We start from the raw sequence: 6,000 nt of genomic DNA, 5'->3' as shown, positions 1-6,000 counted from the left end.
GGCTGTACTACATATGCTAACTGTGCTTTGACACCAACAAAAGCATTAGGGTATCCTAATATTTGATTGTCAGAGCTTGGCCTTGTTGGGCTCTCACTCTGTGTGCTATCAATGCAGCAAAACTTTGCTAATGTAGGAGTTTTATCACCTTGACTACACTCAGTCCCAGCTCAGGGACAAATGCACCATGGGTCGATTGCTTTTATTACTCATTAACACAAGGTGGTCTGTGCTCTCCCTTAAAGCCAAGCTATTCGTGTTAGAGAAAGAGAAACGACCGCCAGTCTTGGGAAGTGGTTGTCACCAGTCTACTGACAAAACCATTTTTGCAGCAACATCCCCCTGAGGTTGCAGTCCCGTGAGCACAGAAGGGTGGTGTTCTGCCTTTACTTCCTCAGCGTCTAATACACAGTGTAGCAGAGGGCCTGGAGCAAGAAGGAAGTGGTGATGCTGTGCGTTCATGCATGGAATACAGACCTCTCTGCAAACAGGCAAGCAGCCTGTGACGTGACTTGCGCTCAGGGCCAGGGGCTTGTCCAGCAGGAAGGGCTCAGGAGTCAGAGGTGATGGAGAGCTTTGGAAGGGGTTTCCCTAAGAGCCCTTCTGCTCCATGAGCTTGTCTGCCCAACCCTTCCTACTCCTCCCTCCTGGTTGTATCACCTCCATTTTCCTGCTTCACACACCCCCATCCATGGCCTCTAAGTGTGTTCAGCTCCAGAGCAGTGCTCCTGGGATGTGAGATGTGCACACAAATAAATTACAGAGCAGTGTGTAATGTACCTCTTCAGCCATGCTCATACAGCCACAAAACCTTGGGATTTAGCTTGGCTTTAGCTCAGTAACCCCAAGGAAAATAGTAAGACTTCTGAGCAGCCTATGATTTTTCAAGCAGGCAGTATATAAGATTAAAGGAAAACAGGAAAGCAAAGGCATGTTCTGGTAGATGAGAGCTTAAAGGATTGGTAAGTAAAATTGTGTTTGTACACGTGTGTGTGAGTGTCTGTATATTACACACACAGATACGATGCTTGCACACACTCCTTTAAAACAGCTTTTTTAGTCACTACAAAGCAATAAATGCTAAAACAAGCATTTCATTACAGTCTACAGGTTCTCAAAGTACCATCTTCTCCTCAGTACAATAAATTTAGTTTTATGGCTGCCTATGAAATCCCACACCTGAGAAACACATCATCTCAATGATGTATTACTAACCCCACTTCAGAGCTGGGGAAAACCAGGCCCTGACTAAGTGCCTTTAGACGGAGTGCGAGGAGTCCCGCTCCTCTTTAGCGCCGGGGCAGGACTCCCTGCCTGGGCGTGGTGAGATCCCTATCGGTGAGAACGTGTGTGACCACTCGGCTTTCCTGGGAGCTGCCGGAGAATACGCGCTGCCCTCGCTGCATACCAGCTGCACGCAGGTGTGTTTTGGCAGAGGAGCCGGGTAGTGGATCAGACACACCTTTTCTCGGCATGTCACAAGTTCCAGTGCACAGCCCTCGTCCCCAGGCACCCCGAGGGCTGTTGATGCCCTGCCACGTCCCTGCGGAGTCATCCTCACCCAAGCGTGCCTTTCCCAGCATGAGCCTGAACTTTCCCGTGCGCTGATACCAGGGTGATTAAACGCAAGTGAAGCACAACCTCTGTGCCACTGCTAGCAATCGTGCAGGAAGGGGAGGGAGAGCAGCGCGGGCATTTAGCACTCCCCAGAGTCCAGAGAAAAGCATAGGAGAAAGCAGCCGCGGTGGAAGGGCTCTGTGTCGTGTCCCTGCTCCTCAGGGACACCTTAGCGCAGGGGAGGGGCCGTAGGTGAGCCTGGCCCTGCAGGGCTCTCCTGGCTGGAATCCAGCCCCCCCTGTGACTCACTTCACAAGAAACATCCGCTTCAGACCTCTGTGCCTCTCGCTGATACTCACCAACCTGCTTATCAGAGTGACGAAAGACCCTCTAGGAGACTCATCGAGAAAGGGATGAAAGTAACTAGGGGGTTAGAAATGCACAGTTTGGTAACAGGATGTTTGGTCTGCTATAAAAAGCCCAAGAGGACAAGAGCTGAGGCTCAGAGAGAACAGTTGCTGCTGTGATTCACAGACCGTGAACGCAGGAGAGTTTTGAGATCGGGTTAGATGAGTGGGGGCCAGGTTTGGGTGCAGGATCTGCAAGGAGTTTCCCTGCAGAGCTCTGGGGCTGTGACTCTCTTAAAATCAGTGTCTGCGCACTTGCCTGCCACCTGTCCGTACCGACACACTCACTGTCCTGTCTCTCCTCCACATCGGAGTCTCTCTGTGCACTAAAAAAAGAAAACACAGCATGTCCTTTCCCTCTTTCTTTTACCTGCCCCTATTCTGCCCTGGTGGTCCCGGTTCATGAAGGGCCCAGTTTCTGTTCTTTAAGATGTGTTGTTCCTCACCCACGCTCTCCCAAAAGAGATCATCCCTCCCCTCTCTTCAGGCTTAAAGCTTCATTTGCACCTTCTTTGTCAACAGCGCAGGGCGTGTGCTCACGGAGCGCTCCCGAAACGCCCATCGGCAAAGCCTCTGTGTACATCGGGTTTAAGGGAGAGTTTCACCAGCAGGGACACAGCTGTGAGAGAAACACCCCCAGCCCCTGACCTCCAGCCAGATAACTGGGGTTTTAAACTCCCTCCAGGCATTGAAATATGACCTTGGGTTTCCAATGTGCTCTCCCTAGCGATAAAGGGTGTGTTGGAAAGTCCGGGGAAGAAACTCCTTCCCTCCTCCTCTGCCAACACACAGTTCTGCTTTCGGTGCAGATGGGTCTTGCATTTAGCCAAGGCTTTTCAAGAGTTTCATTTCCTTGCAGGCACTAGAATTTAACCGGCCACATTTAAATACTCTCTAAGTGTTTAACTCTGCTCCCCACTGAAAAATCCAGCCACGTTTGTCATGGCAGGGGCTACTGAGTGCTTCAGAAATACCTGTCTCTGATTTGGTGTCTTAAGGAGGACTGACCACATTGACTGTCAATACTTACAAATCCCATTCTTCTGCTCCTCTCCGTTTCCAGAGACAACTGCTTGTCAGAAGATGGTTGTACAGGGCCAGCATGCCTCTGAGGATGCTGAGCAGTTGTTAACTGTTTCTAGCCTGTCATGAGATTTCCTACAGCACAGTAATCTGTGCATCTTGAATTTTTCCAATGTCCAAGGACAGCACAAATAGGTTTGGTCTTATTGATCCCCAGAGGAATTCCTAGCAGCATGTGAAAGAGACTAAGTTCAGCAACCTGAAAAAGATGTGAAACTTCATTTCCAAATATTTGCATTGCCCCTAACAGTCTGATCTAGAAATCTGGCAAGAATTTATGGCAGAGCCTTTCTAGGAAGGACACTGGATCACTTTATCTTCCCAGCACTAATTATCTGACATATCATAAGGGCTTAGGAAAAGGGCAGAGGTTGTGGTCCAGGAACAAAAATGTGAGACATAGCCATACCCTGAGATGAGAATCTTTGAGTAATTTCTAAAGTGCTGAGTACAGCTTGGGCTTTTCCTTGGTGTGAAGGTTGCCCCCAAAACCAGACTCACAGGTACTTGATCTTGATGGCTCACTTGGTCAGCGGTTGGGCAATGTAAATGGTGGTAACTCTGACTTCACAGAGGTAACTCTGTCTTCAGGACTGCCTGAACAGCAGTTCCTGCAGAGGACTTCAGATGTAGTCATTAGGCATCTTTTCTCCTCCCCATCTCTTTGTAATACCATTCCAATGCCTCCTTCCTCCCTTGATCTGATTTCAGCAAAAACAACCTGAGGTTATTCCAAAGAGGAAAATTTTTCAGTGGTGATTCTGAAGGTGATCAGATTCTTGCCAGTCTCAGGAAGTTAATTTCATAACTAGGGTATCAAGTTCATAAATGAGCATGGGCACCATCCATCAGTGAGTTCCTGGTGGACACTTGGTGAGATTTGGGTAGAAACGTGATTCTCGCTATAAATTATCTTGGAGGATCTTGACCAAGACCTTGGAAGTATCAGGAACATGATGAGAGAAAACAGGATGGGTAGATGGCAAGGACTAGGTCTTTACAGAGCCCATCATCTGGAAATGCACTTAGAAAGCTCTTCCATGGATGGTACCAGGGATGATTTTTATCTTGTCAGGACCTTGGTGCACATCTCTCATGGCTCATGCACTGAGCATGACACTCACACACACATGGATCTGCCTTGCTCTCAGTCAGCCTGGGTCTCACTTACTCTCCTTGTTTCCCCTCTCCTGCCCTGGGACTGTGGCACCAGGAACTGCTGTGCTCCACGTGTTCCTAGTGGCACATGGTGGGGAAAGTGGCCACACTTTGTGGCTGACCCTTCTTACAGGGCACACTTTCCATCTACCACATCACTGCTGAACCTCTTCCCCAGATGCCTCACCATATCTGTCCCAACATGACATTCTCATTAGTTTAATACATTTTGAAAATTATATCTCTTGTTGATATGATGTAAAGCTACTCTCTATCTACAAGATTTAACTCCCTGCTTTTCCTACCATTACCTCTCTAGTACTATGAAACTTATTGTTTCCAGGAATTTGATTGTGTCTGACTTTTGTTTTCTATCTGGCCTCTGGTACAGAATGTCCAGTGAAAGAACAATACTAAAATAGAAAAACTGAAAACAAAATAAATCCTACCATACGGGTCAAATCTCTTGGCCTCCAGGGGCTGGTTTTCGTGCCCTGGAATCTCTATCACAGCTTCCAGTATTGCTTTGGGAAACAACACCCGAGCAGCCAAGTGCAGGACCACCTTTATTCCTTGGCAACTCACTGCCTTGCACAGGCAAGCCCTGAGATCTGAGAGCTGTGGGTAATGACACACAAAGTACAGCTTTACACATGCCAAAACCACTTATTTACAGACGAGAAAGATTCCAGTGGTTTTGGGGCATTCTGAGGCACAGTCTCGGGCCCTGTAGTCATTTGTTGGTTGCTGGTTCAGAAGAGAAGAAAAAACAAAGGTAACAGGTGAAAACTGAGAAGCCAGGGAGGAGACACGATTCCTTTCAGAGCCCTCACTAGAGAGAGGTTTGGAGGAGAAGTCAGGAGTTCAGCCAGCCTCACACAACTTCAGTGTGTTACATGTAAACACATTTTAGCTACAGCCAGATGAAATCCATCATGTGAAGAGTGGAATTAAACTACTCCCAAAACTGTAACCTTATTAAAACTGGTGGGAAAATATGAATGTTTGAATGACTGCAAGAAGAGGGTTGATTATTAGCTTGGTTTATCTCCAGATGATTAGGAATTCCAGGTCATGTCTGCTGACCAAACATAGATTGGTTTATGCTTTTTCTGTCCCAAATATTTGAGAATGAATAATTACTACAGCCTACTTTAAATCGTATTTTCAGAAATATTCCCTGTGTGTAATCAGTATCAAATAAGTCCTGTCAGTCCCTCCAATGGATGCTGCCCCCATCAACCACAAATTTCAATAACAGAGGAAATCTGAGCTTTGCTCCTGGAAATGATGGTTTCAATTCATCTGTGTAGGTAAAAGCTCTGGTTTTGGTGCTATTCACTGCCCTGTGGTTTACGGGCAACGGGAATCATTTGAAGGAAGTCTTTTCCAACAACTCTTTTGTAAAACTTTGTACTGAATGGCAGCCCTGCAGGAGTGAGCTGCATATGAAGAGTTAAGCTTTTCTTGTGCTGTTGCCCTCTCCAGCCCTGAAAGCTGTGATCTTTGGCTGCTTCAGCTGCCACCATGCTCAAACACAGTCTGCCTCTCACTGCAGACCAGGCTGGACACAATCCTGACTAATCCCAGGGAAGATTTGCAGAGGTCTTAGATCCTCCTGACATCTGGACAAAGACATCTGGGCGCTGCCTGCAAAATAGAGCTCGAAGCTAAGGTTCAGCAGGGGTGTTTCCCCTGGATGGATGGAGCAGTAAGTGGGAGAGAGAGAAGAAAAAGCAGCCTGCAGAAAACAACAAAGTCTTTTTAAGGTTTTTCTAGACAATGTAAACCTGAG

The sequence above is a fragment of the Camarhynchus parvulus genome, chromosome 9 (assembly GCF_901933205.1).
Source record: "Camarhynchus parvulus chromosome 9, STF_HiC, whole genome shotgun sequence".
Lineage (NCBI taxonomy): Eukaryota > Metazoa > Chordata > Aves > Passeriformes > Thraupidae > Camarhynchus > Camarhynchus parvulus.
Note: the sequence above shows the minus strand (reverse complement) of the source record.